Source organism: Dendrobates tinctorius, unplaced genomic scaffold (assembly GCF_039654945.1).
Source record: "Dendrobates tinctorius isolate UK_male_01 unplaced genomic scaffold, ASM3965494v1 ptg000241l, whole genome shotgun sequence".
Classification (NCBI taxonomy): domain Eukaryota; kingdom Metazoa; phylum Chordata; class Amphibia; order Anura; family Dendrobatidae; genus Dendrobates; species Dendrobates tinctorius.
Window position 1 is genome coordinate 17,210,201 of NW_027361908.1, and position 17,300 is coordinate 17,227,500.

Below are 17,300 nucleotides of genomic sequence, written 5' to 3' on the forward strand. Positions count from 1 at the left end.
TAACTTTACCATTAAGCGATCAATTTAACTCTTTGTAGAAAATCCTTTGCAGGCAATTGCTACATTTGATTGAATCTGAGCAGACAGTATTGCCCTATAAATTTCAGAATTCCTCTGGCTACTCCTGTCTTCAGTCACATCATCAATAAACACTAGTGACCCAGTGCCATTGGAAGCCATGAATGCCCATGCCATCATACTGCCTCCACCATGTTTCACAGAGGATGTTGTGTGCTTTGGTTCATGAGCCGTTCCAAGCCTTTTCCATACTTTCTTCTTCCCATCATTTTGGGACAGGTTGATCCTAATTTCCAGAACTGGGATGGCTTCTATAGATGTTTTTTTGCAAAGTCTTAATCTCGTTTTTCCATTTTTAAGGCTGATTAATAATGTTTTGCTCCTAGAAGGTGAACCCTCTGTATTTGCTCTCATGAAGTCTTCTCTTTAAGGTCGACTTAAGCCCCCGTTACACACTGCGATATCGCTAGCAATATCGCTGTAAAGTCACCGATTTTGTGACGTTGCAGCGATATAGCTAGCGATATCGCTGCATGTGATACTTACCTCCGACCAGCTCCCCCGCTGCTCATCGTTGGTCGTGCAAGAAGGTCCTGGATCATTTCTCGTCGGCCACTTCCTGTTGTGCTTCCTGTGGCGCCGACGAGTGAGGCATGGACGCGGGCGGGAGGACGTCAGGATCGCCGCATCTGACAGGTAAGTAGCGACCCCCGACCCCAGCGATGTCGCTAGTGAGATCTGCCTGTGTGGCAGCTCACTAGCGACCACTTAGCGATGCACCAGCGATCCATATCGTTGTCGGGATCGCTGGTGCATCGCTATGTGTAACGGTACCCTTAGACACTTAAACACCTACTTCCCGGAGAGTGTTCTTCTCTTGGTTGGATGTTGTGAGGGGGTTTCCAGCATCAAAAATGCAGCAAATACTCACTGTGGAAACTTAACCTAAGGGTCTGCTGATAATGTCTGGATTCTTGATTGCTCAGTAATCAATTTACATTACACTTCCCTTCATTTTTAATTCCCCTTTTGCTACAAAATTACACAGATGCAAAAAATAAGAAAAAGAAAAAAGGACACTTGGCCTAAAGTTGACCTATGATGCAGTCAGTTTAGGTCGGTATGCCAATGGTCAGGCCAGTATTTGCAGCCATAGTAAAAGTATAAAAATGTGCCAGTATTCAGCTGATGTGAAATGGTCTATAAGACAGGAGACAACAATCCCTTCATGGCTGCACTGTAAACAATAGGAATAAGAAGCTTTTATGGCAATTAAAGTAAGATAAAACCACAACAGTAAAACAAATTCACACCCATCAGGAGAAATAATACAGTACTTTATCAAGGCAAAGACATTTCTGCATAGAGTGAGAAAACAAGTAGTCAGTTACCTAGGCAATTAAACAGTCAAATCACTCCCCCATGATTAAAAACGTATAATTACACAGCAGGCCTCCCACAGTTTTGGGGGATTTTTTTGAGAAACCAAACAATATCATTAACCTTTTAATGTCTTTTTTTTTTAGACACAGCACCCAACGACATTTAATGTATTTACAAATTTAGGGCAGTTTCTCACTTTCAATATTCATTGTCCAAGTATGAGCTATGACGTTTGGACCGATAGCTGGTATCTACACCCAAACTCAACAACCTCAAAAGGCAGATCAGAACCTGTTGAGTTCAGGTCAGGAGACTTGCAGGTGGTCCAGACATCATGGTCCGAGTGTTATTGTCACGATTTCCACTCTGTTTCTGTTACTTTGTGTCGGGCTCTCAGTCTGTGCTGCAATTACCGGTGTTCATTTTCCATAACCAGGCTTCTACTTAAGCATGCTAGTTCCTCCCCCCAGTGTCAATCGTACACTTGCTGTTGCCTGTGGAACATTGATCCCTCTGCGCTCTGTGCCTGACCCAGCTTTACTTGATTCTCTTTCCGGACTCAGACCCTTTGCTTGTGACCTGACTTTGCTTGTGCCTGCTTCCTGTAAACTGTTTTGTCTCTCTGATTTTCCTGACCTTGGCTCATGTATTGGACTTCGTCTCTGACTTTCCTTTGTCGTACTGCGCCATTTCCTGGACCTGACCTCGGATTGCTTGACCTACCTTTACTTAAAGTAAGTAGTGTATGTATTTACTACCGTGACTCGCATCACATTACGATTAACCATTAAAAAATTTTTAGTTTCCCACCCATGAATCCGTTACATACTTTGTGTGATCAGGTGGCAAATCTGACCGAGTTAGTCCAAGATTTGGCATTGGAACAACACAAACTGGCTTCCTCTTATGCTCAGTTACAGGGCCAGATTTCTGGTACTCTTACTGCCCCTCAGAATCCCTCTCCTCAGACCGATGTTATGACTTCTGTACCATCTGACGTCTCGTTCAGCCCCCCTGAACCTGCTATTACACTCTCTGACAAATTTTCAGGAGAAAAGGACTAGCTTAGAAATTTAAAGAGTTGCAAATTATTGTTTACCTTGCGCCCCCGGTCATCAGAGAATGAGTCACAGCGGGTGGGAATTATAATGTCACTTTTGCGGGGAATCTTCAGACCTGGGCATTTTCCCTACCCTCTCTTGCCCCTGAATGTCTTTCAGTGGACGGCATTTTTGACGCTTTAGGACAGATCTATGATGAACCTGATAGGGTCAAGGTGGCAGAGACAAAGATTATGAACCTGACACAGGGGAAATGCACAGCAGAAGACTATTGTACTGAGTTTCGTCAGTGGTCTTCTGAGGTCCTGTGGAATGACACAGCTCTCAGATGCCAATTCTTCAGGGGTCTTTTGGAGTCTCTTAAGGATGCTCTGGCTCGACATGCTCCACCTGGTTGTTTGGTGGAAGCCATGACTCAGGTTATCCTCATGGATCGGAGGATGCGAGAGAGACGCGAGGTGCAAAAAGAGGCTCCATTTTGTCCAACTGGCCCGGTTTGTGCACCTGAGGTGGAACCTATGGAGGTTGGTGCTGCCAGTTCAAGGACTAAGTAGAGGAGACGCTGTCGGGAACTTGGACTTTGTCTCTACAGTATTGTGGCCAAGCTGGATATTTCCTAAAGGATTGCTTGGCACGACCTGCAGCAAACAAGCCATCAGGAAATGCCTAAGTCTGGGTGATTGTCGAGGAGGTCAATCAAACATACAGGTACCCTTTTACGCCTCTGATAAGGTGTTGTGGAATGCTGAACTTCTTTTTCAAGATCAGTGTCTGTTCACATTTGCCTTTATTGACTGCGGATCTGCTGCTAATTTTATAGATGCAGGTCTGGTTCTGAAGTTAGGATTAGGAACAGTTAAGCTAGAAAGCTCTATTCAAATCGTGGCCATTGACAGAACACTGTTGCTCAAAAATCTGGTTCAGTTAGTTACGGTGGAGTTCACACTCAAGGTGGAGTCTCTGTTTTGTTGGGTATTCCTTGGTTGCATACGCATAATCCGATTATTGACTGGAATCAGAGAGATATTGTCAAATGGGGTCCTTATTGTATTGAAAAATGTCGTAAACCTGTGCATGTTTGTTCCATTAGTCTGGAGGGTATTCCGGAATACCTGAAAGACTTCGGAGATGTTTTTTCAGAAAAACCTCCTCACTGCCCTTATGACTGTGCAATCAATCTCATTCCTAATGCCAAATTACCCAAGGCTCCCTTGCATAACTTGTCTGGCCCAGAGTGGTCATCCATGAAAGTGTATATTAGCGAGAGTTTACGAAAAGGTCATATTCGCCCTTCCTCATCGCCCGTAGCTGCTGGATTCTTTTTTGTTAAAAAGAAAGATGGAAGTCTTCATCCCTGCCTCGATTTCCGAAAATGAATCAAATAACAGTTAAAAATACTTATCCACTTCCCCGATCTATATAATCAACTTTCTGTGGCCAAATGGTTTTCCAAACTGTATCTTAGAGGGGCATATAATCTTATACGGATTCGTGAGGGTGATGAGTGGAAGACAGCATTTTTAATGTCTGAAGGTCTCTTTGAAAATCTCCATGCTTTTGGTCTAACGAATGCACCTGCAGTTTTTCAAAATTTTATAAATGATATTTTTTCTGATTATATTGGGATATTTATTGTGGTTTATTTGGATGACATTCTGATTTTCTCACCTGACCTAGAGTCACATCATAAACACGTCCGTTTGGTTTTGCAAAGGTTGAGGGATAATTGGTTGCTTGCTAAAATTGAAAAATGTACCTTTTCTGTTCAACAAATATCGTTTTGGGGTTTCATTGTGTCTGTTAAGAGTCAGATTTCTTCCTCTCCTATGATGAAATCTAGACCCTTACATTCTGCAGTCTCCTGCACTTCATCTGCTGCAGAGGAGATTGCAGAGGAGAGTGCCTTGCGGCAACTCTCTCCAGAGGCTAAGTCCTTTGCTCCCTCAACTGAGCATGCTCATGGGACGAACTCCCATTGGAGTTCGGGAGTCAGGTGCTCAGGTCCTGTGTCGAATCCTATTGGCTCCTCCTGGAGCCTTGGAGATTTCCGGAAGGTCCCGTTTGGTATAAAAAGCCCGCATGGCTGTTCCGCCATGCGCTATTATTTTCATACTTGCTGCTGTATGTTTGGTGATGGATGCTTGGACTGGTGACTGACTTATTAAGAAACCCCTTCCCTCTGATAATACGATTGTGTGAGTGTTTGGGTTCAGCCAGTAGCAGCGCTAGCGCCAAGTGCGCCTTAGCTCCATCTTGCACAGCAGCTTAGCGTCTGCATTGCACCAGCGTTATTGCAGCGCCTTGCCAGCGGCTGTCCTTGCCACGCTGCAGTGGCAGCTTATCTCTGCATCCGCAGTTGCGATGCCACGCATCTCATTTTACGGTAGGTCTAGACGGAGTAGTCCTGCTGTCTAAGGCTACTCCTGTGACCCTTAATACCGTGTCTGCGTCGCTGAAAGTCTGTGACCCTGGACAGACTCAGTGTTTAGTTTATGGTTTGTTCCTGCAGCTCTGTGAGCATAACAGAGCTTGCTTTAGTGAACTGGGTGCAGTTAAAACCCTGTGCACATTACCGCCATAGTGCTCTGCCTCGTTTAGCAGCGGTTTTTCCATCCACCGCACGGTGGACTCCGAGTGGCGAAGGCACTTCATTTATTTTTATTTAGTGTCTTCCGCCACTCCTAACAGTGTCAGCCTCCGGGTTTAAAATGGATCCTGGGAAAATTCAGGCCATCATTGATTGGGTTCAACCCAGCGACCTTAGGGCTCTGCAGTGCTTTTTAGGGTTCGCAAATTATTACAGAAAATTTATTAGAGGATTTTCTCAGATCATCAAGCCTCTTACAGATCTCACTCCTAAAGGGGTAGAGCTAAAGGTTTGGTCACTGGAAGCTGTTGGGGTTTTTGAAAATTTGAAGAAATGTTTTATGTCTGCTCCTGTTCTTGTGCAACCAGAACTCCAGAGGCTGTTTATTGTGGAGGTAGATGCTTCTGAGGTCGGGGTGGGGGCTGTATTGTCTCAAGGTCCTGAGACTTTAACTAACTTGCGACCATGTTCCTTCTTCTTAAAAAAAGTTCTCCTGCTGTGAGAAACTATGATGTGAGTAAAGGTACTGTCACACTTAGCGATGTACCAGCGATCCCAACCAGTGATATGACGCGGTCAGGATCGCTGCTACATCGCTAAGTGGTCGCTAGTGAGCTGCCACACAGGCAGATCTCACCAGCGACATCGCAGGGGTCGGGGGTCGCTACTTATGTGTCAGACGAGGCGATGAAGACGTCCTCCCGCCCGAGTCCACGCGTCGCTCGTCGTCACAGCAGGAAGCTGACGACGAGAAACGGTCCAGGACGTTCTCACTCGATCAGCGATAACCAGCGGGGGTGCGGTCGGATGTATCAGACATAGCGATATTGCTAGCGATATCGCTTAGTGTGACAGGCCCTTAATTGGGAGTTGCTTGTGGTCATGCTGGCCTTTGGAAAGTGGAGGTATTGCTTGGAGGGAGCTGTTCATCCGGTCACCGTTGTGGCGAATCACAAAAATCTTGCTTATATTGAATCTGCCAAGCAGTTGACACCTAGAAAGATGGTCTTTATTTTTTTCACAATTCTATTTTTCTATTATGTTCAGACCAGGGTCTAAGAACGTGAAGGTGGATGCTCTGTCTCTTTGTCTCCTCTATAACTTCCTATTTCCATTCTTCCTCAGGATCATGTTGTGGCCATGATTCCTCTAAGCTGGAAGCTGAGATCTGTACTGCTCAGTCCTTGGCTCCTTCCCATACACCTGAATGCAAGCTGTTTGTCCCTGTGTATCTCAGATTATGTCTCTTGCAGGAATTCCATGATTCTGTGTTGAGTGGTCATCATGGGGTCACTGCCACCCAGAAGGCAGTTGCTAGACTCTTTTGGTGGTCCGCTATGCATAAGGATATTAGAGATTTTGTGTCTGCTTGTGAAACTTGTGCACGCGCCAAAGTACTGCATTGGCGGTGGGCCGGGGAAAGACCATGGACTCATTTGTCCATGGATTTCATTTCAGATTTACCGTGGCCTGGGGGGATGACTGCTATTTGGGTGGTAGTCGATCGCTTCAGCAAACAAGCTCACTTTGTCCAATTATCTGGATTATCCAATGCTGAAACTCTTGCCAAACTGTTTATTATTCATGGGTACGATTGCATGGGAATCCTCTAAATATTATATCTGATAGGGGTGTATAATTCGTCTCTAGATTTTGGAGGGCTTTCTGCAGAAAACTGGGGATTGATTTGTCCTTTCCTCTGCTTATCACCCTGAGATTAACGGTCAGACAGAGAGAACAAATCAGTCTTTGGAGCAAATTTTAAAATGTTTTGTCGCCGATCAACAGGAGAATTGGTCATAATTTCTTCCGCTGGCTGAGTTTGCCTTTAACAGTCGGGTTAATCAGTCCACGGGTACCTTGCTGTTTTTCTTTACGGTTTCATCCTCATTTTGGTGAGTTTGCCAGGATAAGTTCTGGGTGTCCTGGTGTGGATGTCATCATTCAAGAGCTGGGGGACGTTTGGAGGAAGGTTAAGAAGAACATTGGTGTGGCTCAGCACCAGCAGAAGCGGAAGGCCGATAGGAGGCGCTCGTCAGGGGTCACCTTCAAAGTGGGAAATAAGGTATGGCTTTCCTCTAAGAATATTAAGTTGAAGGTGCCCTCACTAAAGTTGGGTCCTAAATTCATTGGTCCATATTAAATTATGGAGGTGATCAATCGAGTTGCCTTCCAATTAAAGCTCCCTCGGTCTTTCCGTATTTCTTATGTGTTCCACAAGTCGTTGTTGAAGGAATTTATTCCCTCTGTTCTGTCTTCTTCGCCCCCGCCTCCTCTGGTTTCTATTGAGGGAAGCTTGGAATATGAGGTACAAAGGGTCACTGATTCCCGAATGGCCCGGAATTCCCTTCAATACCTGGTACATTGGAAGGGGAATGATACTGAGGAACGATCCTGGGTTTCAGCTCATTCTGCAAGGGCTGATCGGTTGGTCCAGACCTTTCATTGGAGGTTTCCTGGGAAATCAGGAGGTCCGATGGCCCGTCCTTGAAGAGGGGGTACTGTTACGATTTCCACTCTGTTTCTGTCTTTTTGTTACTTTGTATCGGGGCTGTCAGTCTGTGCTGAGTCTGTGCTGCAATCACCTGTGTTCATTTTCCATAATCAGGCTTCTATTTAAGGATGCTAGTTCCTCCCCCCAGTGTCAATCATACATTTGCTGTTGCCTGTGGAACATTGATCCATCTGTGCTCTGTGCCTGACCCAGCTTGACTCGATTCTCTTCCCGAAGTCAGACCCTTTGCTTGTGACATGACTTTGCTTGTGCCTGCTTCCTGTAAACTGTTCTGTCTCTCTGGCTTTCCTGACCTCGGCTCATGTATTGGACAACGTTTCTGACTTCCCTTTGTTGTAATGCGCCATTTCATGGACCTTGTCTCTGATTGTTTCACCTCCCTTTACTTATAATAATAATCTTAATAATCTTTATTTTTATATAGCGCTAACATATCCCGCAGCGCTTTACAGTTTGCACACATTATCATCACTGTCCCCGATGGGGCTCACAATCTAAATTCCTTATCAGTATGTCTTTAGAATGTGGGAGGAAACCCACGCAAACACGGGGAGAACACACAAACTCCTTGCAGTTGTCGTGCTTGGGGGATTCGAACCCAGGACTCCAGCACTGCAAGGCCATGTTCACACATTCAGTATTTTACATCAGTATTTGTAAACCAAAACCAGGAGTGGGTGATACTGAAGAGGCGATGTATTCCTATTATACTTTCTGATTTTTACCTATTTGTAAGCCAAAAACAGGAGGGCACATACTTACCAAATACAGATAATGTGAACATGGCCTTAGCCTCCAACTAGAGGTGGAAACATTGTGACTTCTGGGATTTTGGCAGTCCAGTTGGACAAAGACTGGGAATTTTCCAGCTATTGAGAAACCACAGCAGTCGGTCACCTAAAGGGTCAAGGTTGGGTATACAGGGTTATAGGGCATGGTTATGCCTGGTCCCAAATTTTAGTCATTAGTTTGAGCAAAGCAGTGGGGTGGCTCAGAATCAAGACCCCCCAAATTAAAGCCCATGTATCAAAATTAAACAAAAATTTTAGTTGCTCTCGATACTTTAGCCCACACCTAGGCAGCAGGGAAAGGACAGACGTTTAAGGGGGGAATTAATAGCCTTTAATCAAAAGCACATGGAATAACTTGATTGTTAAGGGTTGAGATCCTCATCCACAACCAACACACCATTCCTAGTGTTTAGGATTGCTTGAAACTGGAGCACCGTACTCCGCTTCCTCCAGCAGGCCCATACCAAGTGAATGGCGCAAACATCAAGGATGTGAACTTTCCAAGCCACCAGAGGGGCACAGTGCTGGCAAAATGCAGCATCACTTTACAGCTGCTGCGATAGTGGATTAAGTGCTGCTGCCGGTGTGTCTCGCTGTACTTCCCGGCCTCAATGCATTTCATTTATTTGAGCTTCCATTCTACAAAGTCAAATAATTTAGACGTTGGTTGGACACAATGTATTTAATTAGAAATTTGACATTTGTACATCCCAAAACATAACCCATCGATTCATACATTCTGGCGAAGAGCCCTGCATCAATATAAATTAGAAGCGTACAGCTTGAAGCAGGGGGGGTCAATATAAATTAGAAGCGTACAGCTTGAAGCAGGGGGGGGGATTCTCAGAGGGGCCGAGGCCCATTTCACCACATCACAGGACACTGAGGGGCATGTGTTGGCAAAGTCAAAAAGTCAATTTAAACACTTGTGGTCAGATGTCAGGAGGTGGCAAGTCTAGATCAAAAGAAAAAACTTAACAGGACCGACATTCATGACGACAAAGGCTAGGCTCGAAGGTGGACCAAATGACAAGCCGTGCCAGGAGAGGACAGGCTCGAAGGTGGACCAAATGCCAAGTTGTGCATAATAAGTAGTGTATATGCTTACTACCGTGACTCGCGTCATAGCTAGAAGTGTGAAATGGGGGTCTAAGGCTACAATTTCAGGTCAACACTGTATAGTGATGTATGGGGGAATAGTAGATTGCAATCTATTTGTCGGCATCAGAGGAGGGACCAGTGGATCTTGAGGTGAGGTCACACATGGCTGTTCTTCTGGCGACAATGCAGAAGTAAAATAAACTGGTTCCTCACAGGTTTGTGCTTGTGTGACTGTCATCAGCCTACCCTACTGAACTACATATTGCCTAATCATATAGGGACTTATGAGTCTAGACCAGCTCTATTAGCTTAAAGCTGGCCAAAAAGTCAATTATATACTGGAAAATTGTGGCCGCTCCTACCATTGGACATATACTCATACTATACCTATATCAGAATATTCATCCTGTTGCTAAAGAATAAAAGAGCAAGACCACCCCCAATTTTGCAATATAGTAATATTCCCTTTATAGTAAAGGTCTTTTCCAATGGATAGCAATTGTTATTTGTGAGAAGGCAGTCCTCCCCATAATTATTCTTGTTCCACTCCCGCCAGCTACACCACATGACCACAGCATTTTACACCTATACCTGTTAGTTCTGTAATGCAACTTACATTGGGCAGAGTAAGAATAATACATGTAGGACTGCCTCCACACCATGAAGAGAGAGGTTAGGAGGTGGAGTGGTACTGTCTGTGCATGGAGAAAAAAACTGCAGCATGCACTAATCTCATCTGTTTCTTAGATAAGACCTGGTCATTAAAGGATTTTTTCCCCTATCTTCATTGATGTACTTAATTGGATAGAATTAAAATTCATCCCCACTTCCCTGATTTTTTACAGTTTTATTTTATTTGTTGCTTAATGGCCCTTCCCTAAAGTACCAGTCACCACTGTGGTCTAGTAATGGAAGGGTGTCCAAACGTGAAGTGCTTACAAACCCTTTCCCATAAAGCTTGTAAGCACTGCTCTGAAGCTGTCCCGGTCACTTGAAGTGCATTATTAGCACCAATGCCACCGCACTCCTCTCAAGATGCAGAGACAAAGCTGATTCTGCCTGCAACTTCAGAGAGGCACAGTTCAGGTCAACAGGGCAACCGTGCTCAGATGTGTCAATCACGCAGGAAAGCATCCAGTTTTATCATAAACATGTATGAACTTTGTTTATGGCCTGTGTCAAATGAAAGTATTATTATAACTTTACTAGGTATCTGTGTATGGACTGAGACTTCTGGACTGGTCATGAGCCTCAAGACCCAAACCCAACAGTCTTATATATGCTTATGATGATTTTGAGTCCAGGTCAAGAGTTCGGTGGCCAGTACAGAGATTTCATCCAGTACCAGGTCAAGTGAAGCTGGCCTAATGCAGATCTGAAAAACGGGTGTGTGGTTAATAAATAAAAAATAATCTTAATTTTTTATATAGCGCTATCATATTCCGCAGTGCTTTACAGATTGCACACTTATCATCACTGTCCCCGATGGGGCTCACAATCTAATTTCCCTATCAGTATGTCTATCTAATCAGGATGCATCAGTATTTGATCAGTTTTTGCATCGCTATTTACAATGATTGCTATTATTTTCTATTGGGAAAACACAGATTAATTTTTTACCAAATGGAGAATAACCACGATGTATGCAAAGATGGGTCCAAAGTCTGATCTAATACTGTTAGCGTGATGAAATACTAATGAAATAATGATGCATCTGTATTTTAGAGGTGTTGTTCAGCCAAGTTCATTTTTTTCAGCAATCACGAACAGTGTTTGGACAGTGCTGCTCGCCGTTTCAAGCGATTGCCACATGGCCACTTACTTGCAGTCATGTGATGACCACTTCAACTGGAAGAGACAAAACTTAAAGCGCCACTCACTCTTTTCTTTTTTTTGTATTGCACCGCTGGAATGGAGCTTTAAATGTAAGTTCCCTGCCGCCTGTCTCATACCAACCTGCTGCCACCTTCATCGTTTTCCAGCATTGCTCCTGTTCGTCTCCGGTGAAAAGTGACCTGTCGGCAGCTCCAATGTTTCATGGAGCCGTGCAGAGGTCACTTTTCAATACAAGTCTATGAAAGCCTCATTCTGGCATTGTTGTGGCTGTCACAGACTTGCGTTGAGAGCTGGTGACGTAGCTTCTAACTTCGGGCCACAAGATGCCGTCGGGGGACAGGAGCGGTGCCGAAAAATGGTGAAGGGGGAGTATATGACTGAGGGCAGGGGGCTTACATTTAAAGCGCCACTCCAGTGCTGAAAAAAACCCCAGCTGGAGAGATTCTTTAAAGGTGGGTGCACACAATCACCGATCCATCTGAGAAAAATGGTCCAATTATTCTACTCAGACTCTGATCAGACTTTGATCAGTGGCATCAGTTTTTCTCAGAGGTTGAGAGAAAAAAAAACAAGGTTTCTCAACTGTCTCCATTCTGTGAGTTTGTGAAAATTGGACCGCACTTAGTCATCTGAGTGCAGTCCGATGGTTTTCACGGACCCATAGATTTGCACTGCCAATTTTGATCTGACACTAGGATCAAAATGGGACATGTGCACAGCTCCACAGTATATAATGGGTACGAGAGCTATCCATGAAAACCATGATAGCACTTGTCTGATATAATCGGTCATGTGCAGTGCACCTCTACAGTGTGTGGGTTACACATTGCTAGAATTCGGCAGGCTTAGGGGCTTGCTTAACAAAATTGTACTGGGCTAAACAACCCCATTAGTCACTGTATGTAGACTTCAATTGGTGTACCGTATATACTCGAGTATAAGTCGATCCGAGTATAAGTCGACCCCCCTAAATTTGCCTCAAAAACCTGGGAAAACTTATTGACTCGAGTATAAGTCTAGGGTGGGAATTGCCGAAGATACTGGTAAATTTAATTCTGCACAACATACAGTATGCCCCCAAAATGCTGCACAGTGAATGGTGGCCCAAATAATGCTGCACAACATACAGTATGCCCCCAAAATGCTGCACAGTGAATGGTGGCCCAAATAACGCTGCACAACATATGCCCCCATAAATGCTGCACAGTGAATGGTGGCCCAAATACCATAATGCTGCCCCCAAAGTGATAGGATTACCAGTAATCCTATCTTGTTGCTGCCGCTGCCCCTGCTGGAATTTAAAAAAAAAAAAAAAAAACACTATACACTCACCTACGTTGATGACAGCTGCTCCTGAGCGTCGCCGGCTCTTCAGTGACTCAGGCAGAGGGCGCATGCTTTCCACGTCATCGCGCCCATCACTGCCGGAGGACGGGAGACAGCAGCGCGCAGAGATTTTGAACGCCGCCGAGGCCCTATCATCACCCGCCGCTGCCGCGGTCCCCGGTGTTCGTCTGCGGTCCCCTGCAGCGCGCAGGGGACCGCAGACAAACACCGGGGACCGCGGAGACGACTGGGACCGCGGAGATGACGGGGACCAGGTAAGTTGGCACCGTGACCCGAATATAAGTCGAGGGGGGTCTTTTTCAGCCCCAAAAGGGGGCTGAAAAACTCGACTTATACTCAAGTATATACGGTATTTTCTTTCAGTAAAACAAGTTAAAATAGCACATGCTAGGAAAAAATGTGAATGTGAAGATCTGTATTGGTTTACATCAGCACCATATTCCATGCTACAAAAAAAAACAGGGTGAAATGTGAATTACATATATATATATATATACACACACAGTATATACTGTATATATATATATATATATATATATATATATTATGTATAAAACTATTTTGAAAAGTTTTTTATTTCTCAAAACCTGATTCAATATATATAAATCTAAGTGTAAAATTCCTTTAATCCAGCATTAATGATATGTGCTGGAGTATCAGGCAGTATAACACACTGTACTCAGTGTCATAAAATGCCAAAAGGCAAAAAAAATGTATGTCACATAATGTACAGTTAACAATATACAAAAAAAAAGCCCACCCTTATTACTTATCTATTCAGTCTTCTGCAGTTTTTGAATTCCTGTATTTTGCAGATCTTTGCAGGAAACAAGTACAAGGCCACCAGACTCCGGTACTAGGTCACCAGACTCCGGTACTAGGTCACCAGACTCCGGTACTAGGTCACCAGACTCCGGTACTAGGTCACCAGACTCCGGTACTAGGTCACCAGACTCCGGTACTAGGTCACCAGACTCAGGTACTAGGTCACCAGACTGCAGCAATAAGTCACCAGACTCTGGCACTAGGTCATCAGACTCTGGTACTAGGTCACCAGACTCCGGTACTAGGTCACCAGACTCCGGTACTAGGTCACCAGGCTCCGGCACTAGGTCACCAGGGTCAGGCACTAGGTCACCAGGCTCAGGCACTAGGTCACCAGGCTCAGGCACTAGGTCACCAGGCTCAGGCACTAGGTCACCAGGCTCAGGCAATAGGTCACCAGACAACACGATTTCTGCTTGCAGTAATAGAAAATAAACACTGTGAGGCCATTTAAAGGGGTTTGTTGGCTTTCTGCTAAAATAAAAAAATGATTAATAAATAAAAAACTAGATCCTAAACAAATCTACTCCTTGACATCTGATCGCAGCTATCAATTTTCTCCTTTCTTACAATCTGTCTCTTGGTAAAACTTGTAAAAACACTGTTCCCCGTAGCAACGCACCAGGAGTTTTTACATGAGTCTCTTTCCATTTCAAAGCTGCACTTGACAATGTACACTTCACGTGGGTGTGAGAGAACCGGAATTGCAAAGACCAAAGTAAAATAATAGTTAAGCCCTAATATCAATAATGACGTGGGCAAGGATGTCGGCACCATGTGGCTCCGCGGAGCATTCAGGGTTATTGATGACAATCTATAATTGCAGGTGAAATATTTAGGATCAGTATTGGACTTCCTGCTTGTGGATTTAGTACTTTTTTCCTCTGCTCGTCTTCTCCAGCAAGTTAGAGATGAAGTGATGTCTGGGAAGGAACGCAGGAGGCTCCTCCGCGTGGACACGCTGGAGGAGGCTCCTCCGCGTGGACACGCTGGAGGAGGCTCCTCCGCGTGGACACGCTGGAGGAGGCTCCTCCGCGTGGACACGCTGGAGGAGGCTCCTCCGCGTGGACACGCTGGAGGAGGCTCCTCCGCGTGGACACGCTGGAGGAGGCTCCTCCGCGTGGACACGCTGGAGGAGGCTCCTCCGCGTGGACACGCTGGAGGAGGCTCCTCCGCGTGGACACGCTGGAGGAGGCTCCTCCGCGTGGACACGCTGCAGGAGGCTCCTCCGCGTGGACACGCTGCAGGAGGCTCCTCCGCGTGGACACGCTGCAGGAGGCTCCTCCGCGTGGACATGCCGAAGGAGGCTCCGCCATGTGGACATGCCGCAGGAGGCTCAGCCATTTGGACACGCTGCAGGAGGCTCCGCTGCGTGGATATGCTGCAGGTGGCTCCGTCACGTGGACATGCTGCAGGTGGCTCCGTCACGTGGACATGCTGCAGGAGGCTCCGCCGTGTGGACATGCTGCAGGAGGCTCCGCCGTGTGGACATGCTGCAGGGGGCTCCGCCGTGTGGACATGCTGCAGGGGGCTCCGCCGTGTGGACATGCTGCAGGGGGCTCCGCCGTGTGGACATGCTGCAGGGGGCTCCGCCGTGTGGACATGCTGCAGGGGGCTCCGCCGTGTGGACATGCTGCAGGGGGCTCCGCCGTGTGGACATGCTGCAGGGGGCTCCGCCGTGTGGACATGCTGCAGGGGGCTCCGCCGTGTGGACATGCTGCAGGGGGCTCCGCCGTGTGGACATGCTGCAGGGGGCTCCGCCGTGTGGACATGCTGCAGGGGGCTCCGCCGTGTGGACATGCTGCAGGGGGCTCCGCCGTGTGGACATGCTGCAGGGGGCTCCGCCGTGTGGACATGCTGCAGGGGGCTCCGCCGTGTGGACATGCTGCAGGGGGCTCCGCCGTGTGGACATGCTGCAGGGGGCTCCGCCGTGTGGACATGCTGCAGGGGGCTCCGCCGTGTGGACATGCTGCAGGGGGCTCCGCCGTGTGGACATGCTGCAGGGGGCTCCGCCGTGTGGACATGCTGCAGGAGGCTCCGCCGTGTGGACATGCTGCAGGGGGCTCCGCCGTGTGGACATGCTGCAGGGGGCTCCGCCGTGTGGACATGCTGCAGGGGGCTCCGCCGTGTGGACATGCTGCAGGGGGCTCCGCCGTGTGGACATGCTGCAGGAGGCTCCGCCGTGTGGACATGCTGCAGGAGGCTCCGCCGTGTGGACATGCTGCAGGGGGCTCCGCCGTGTGGACATGCTGCAGGGGGCTCCGCCGTGTGGACATGCTGCAGGAGGCTCCGCCGTGTGGACATGCTGCAGGGGGCTCCGCCGTGTGGACATGCTGCAGGAGGCTCCGCCGTGTGGACATGCTGCAGGAGGCTCCGCCGTGTGGACATGCTGCAGGGGGCTCCGCCGTGCGGACATGCTGCAGGAGGCTCCGCCGTGCGGACATGCTGCAGGGGGCTCCGCCGTGCGGACATGCTGCAGGAGGCTCCGCCGTGTGGACATGCTGCAGGAGGCTCCGCCGTGTGGACATGCTGCAGGGGGCTCCGCCGTGTGGACATGCTGCAGGGGGCTCCGCCGTGTGGACATGCTGCAGGGGGCTCCGCCGTGCGGACATGCTGCAGGGGGCTCCGCCGTGCGGACATGCTGCAGGGGGCTCCGCCGTGTGGACATGCTGCAGGAGGCTCCGCCGTGTGGACATGCTGCAGGGGCCAATGCACAGCCAGGGCCAGGCACTGGAGTCCTCCAGACATGGCCACTTGATGCCCTGCACCTAGGCAGGCACACCCTCATGACACCTATGTGCCCCACTGCCCAGGGTGACCCTGCCACCTCCTGCCCCACTGTCAGGCTGCAGTGTGTGTGCCCACCCTCTCTGGACACCACCCCACCATTTGCACCTTACAGTAAGAGCCGCACGCTTTCATTCTTGCCATTGTCTCAATTGCATTACATCATGCTCAGTGCTCCTCCCACTTAACCCCTGCCTGCCCGGCGCACTCCATGCACTGAAGCAAATGACTACAGTAAGTGGCAGCACGAGTACACAGAATACACACCTGGCATGCAGTGCTGACTGGGGGGCACACATACATGGCAGCTGCAGGCAAGGGCCAACTTTCCTGTCTGCTAGGGTAATACTGGCCGAGGAGAAGACAATGCTCCTACCTGATCTTCAGCCGCTGCTCCTTCCTCCAGGAAATCAATGCGCTCCGTCTGCAGTGGCCACACAGCTTCTTCACACGGAGGATCCCTCCAGGAGCAGCTCCCCATCAATCCCAGCACCGATCTGCTGCACTGTGCTCCCAGCAGGCGCCAGTGTGCAGCCAGAAGGGCACCTGGGCATGTCTGCCTCCCCTCTCAGCACCCAAATGGAAAGGCATCCATGGCAAAAATGGCACATTACAAATTTTGCAATGGGAAGCAGAGCTCGGGTGAAACCATTGTTTGGAGCAGAGGAGGGGAGGTGTCTCTTAAAGCTCCAGCATCATCTGACAGCTGCCTGGGAATGAGCGCTGCGCTGTGTGTGTGGCACTGTGATGGCTGGCAGCAGGAGTCACATCACTGGGAACATATGACATGGAACTAGGAAGAGAAACAAGGGCACAGGGTCACACTGGCCAACTGCCTGCCTCCAATTTGGGGTACTACCTAGCTTTCCCAGACCCCTGATTCCCGAGAGTATGGGAGAACTGGGAAGAATTGCCATTCAGGAGCCAGGAAAAGTTAGGAGGCCACCAATTATGTGGTTGTCATCTGCTCTTTTCCAGGCAACACAAAAATAAGCAGTTAGTTATATATTATATATATGTGTGTATGTATATATACATGTAGATGTGTG

At 47.8% G+C, this 17,300-nt stretch overlaps 1 protein-coding gene across 4 annotated transcripts in view; it reads right to left on the reverse strand.

Moving 5' to 3' along the window:
- Positions 1-16,916, reverse strand: part of PPFIA2 (PTPRF interacting protein alpha 2) — a 592,307-nt gene extending 575,391 nt beyond the window's left edge. For 2 of the 4 annotated variants that reach the window (XM_073556977.1, XM_073556976.1), the window contains exon 1: positions 16,628-16,916. The gene's annotated coding sequence lies outside the window, so the exon portion shown is untranslated. The remainder of the gene's footprint in view (positions 1-16,627) is intronic. The other 2 variants (XM_073556979.1, XM_073556978.1) reach the window with 1 other exon arrangement.
- Between the last annotated feature and the right edge of the window lie 384 nt (positions 16,917-17,300).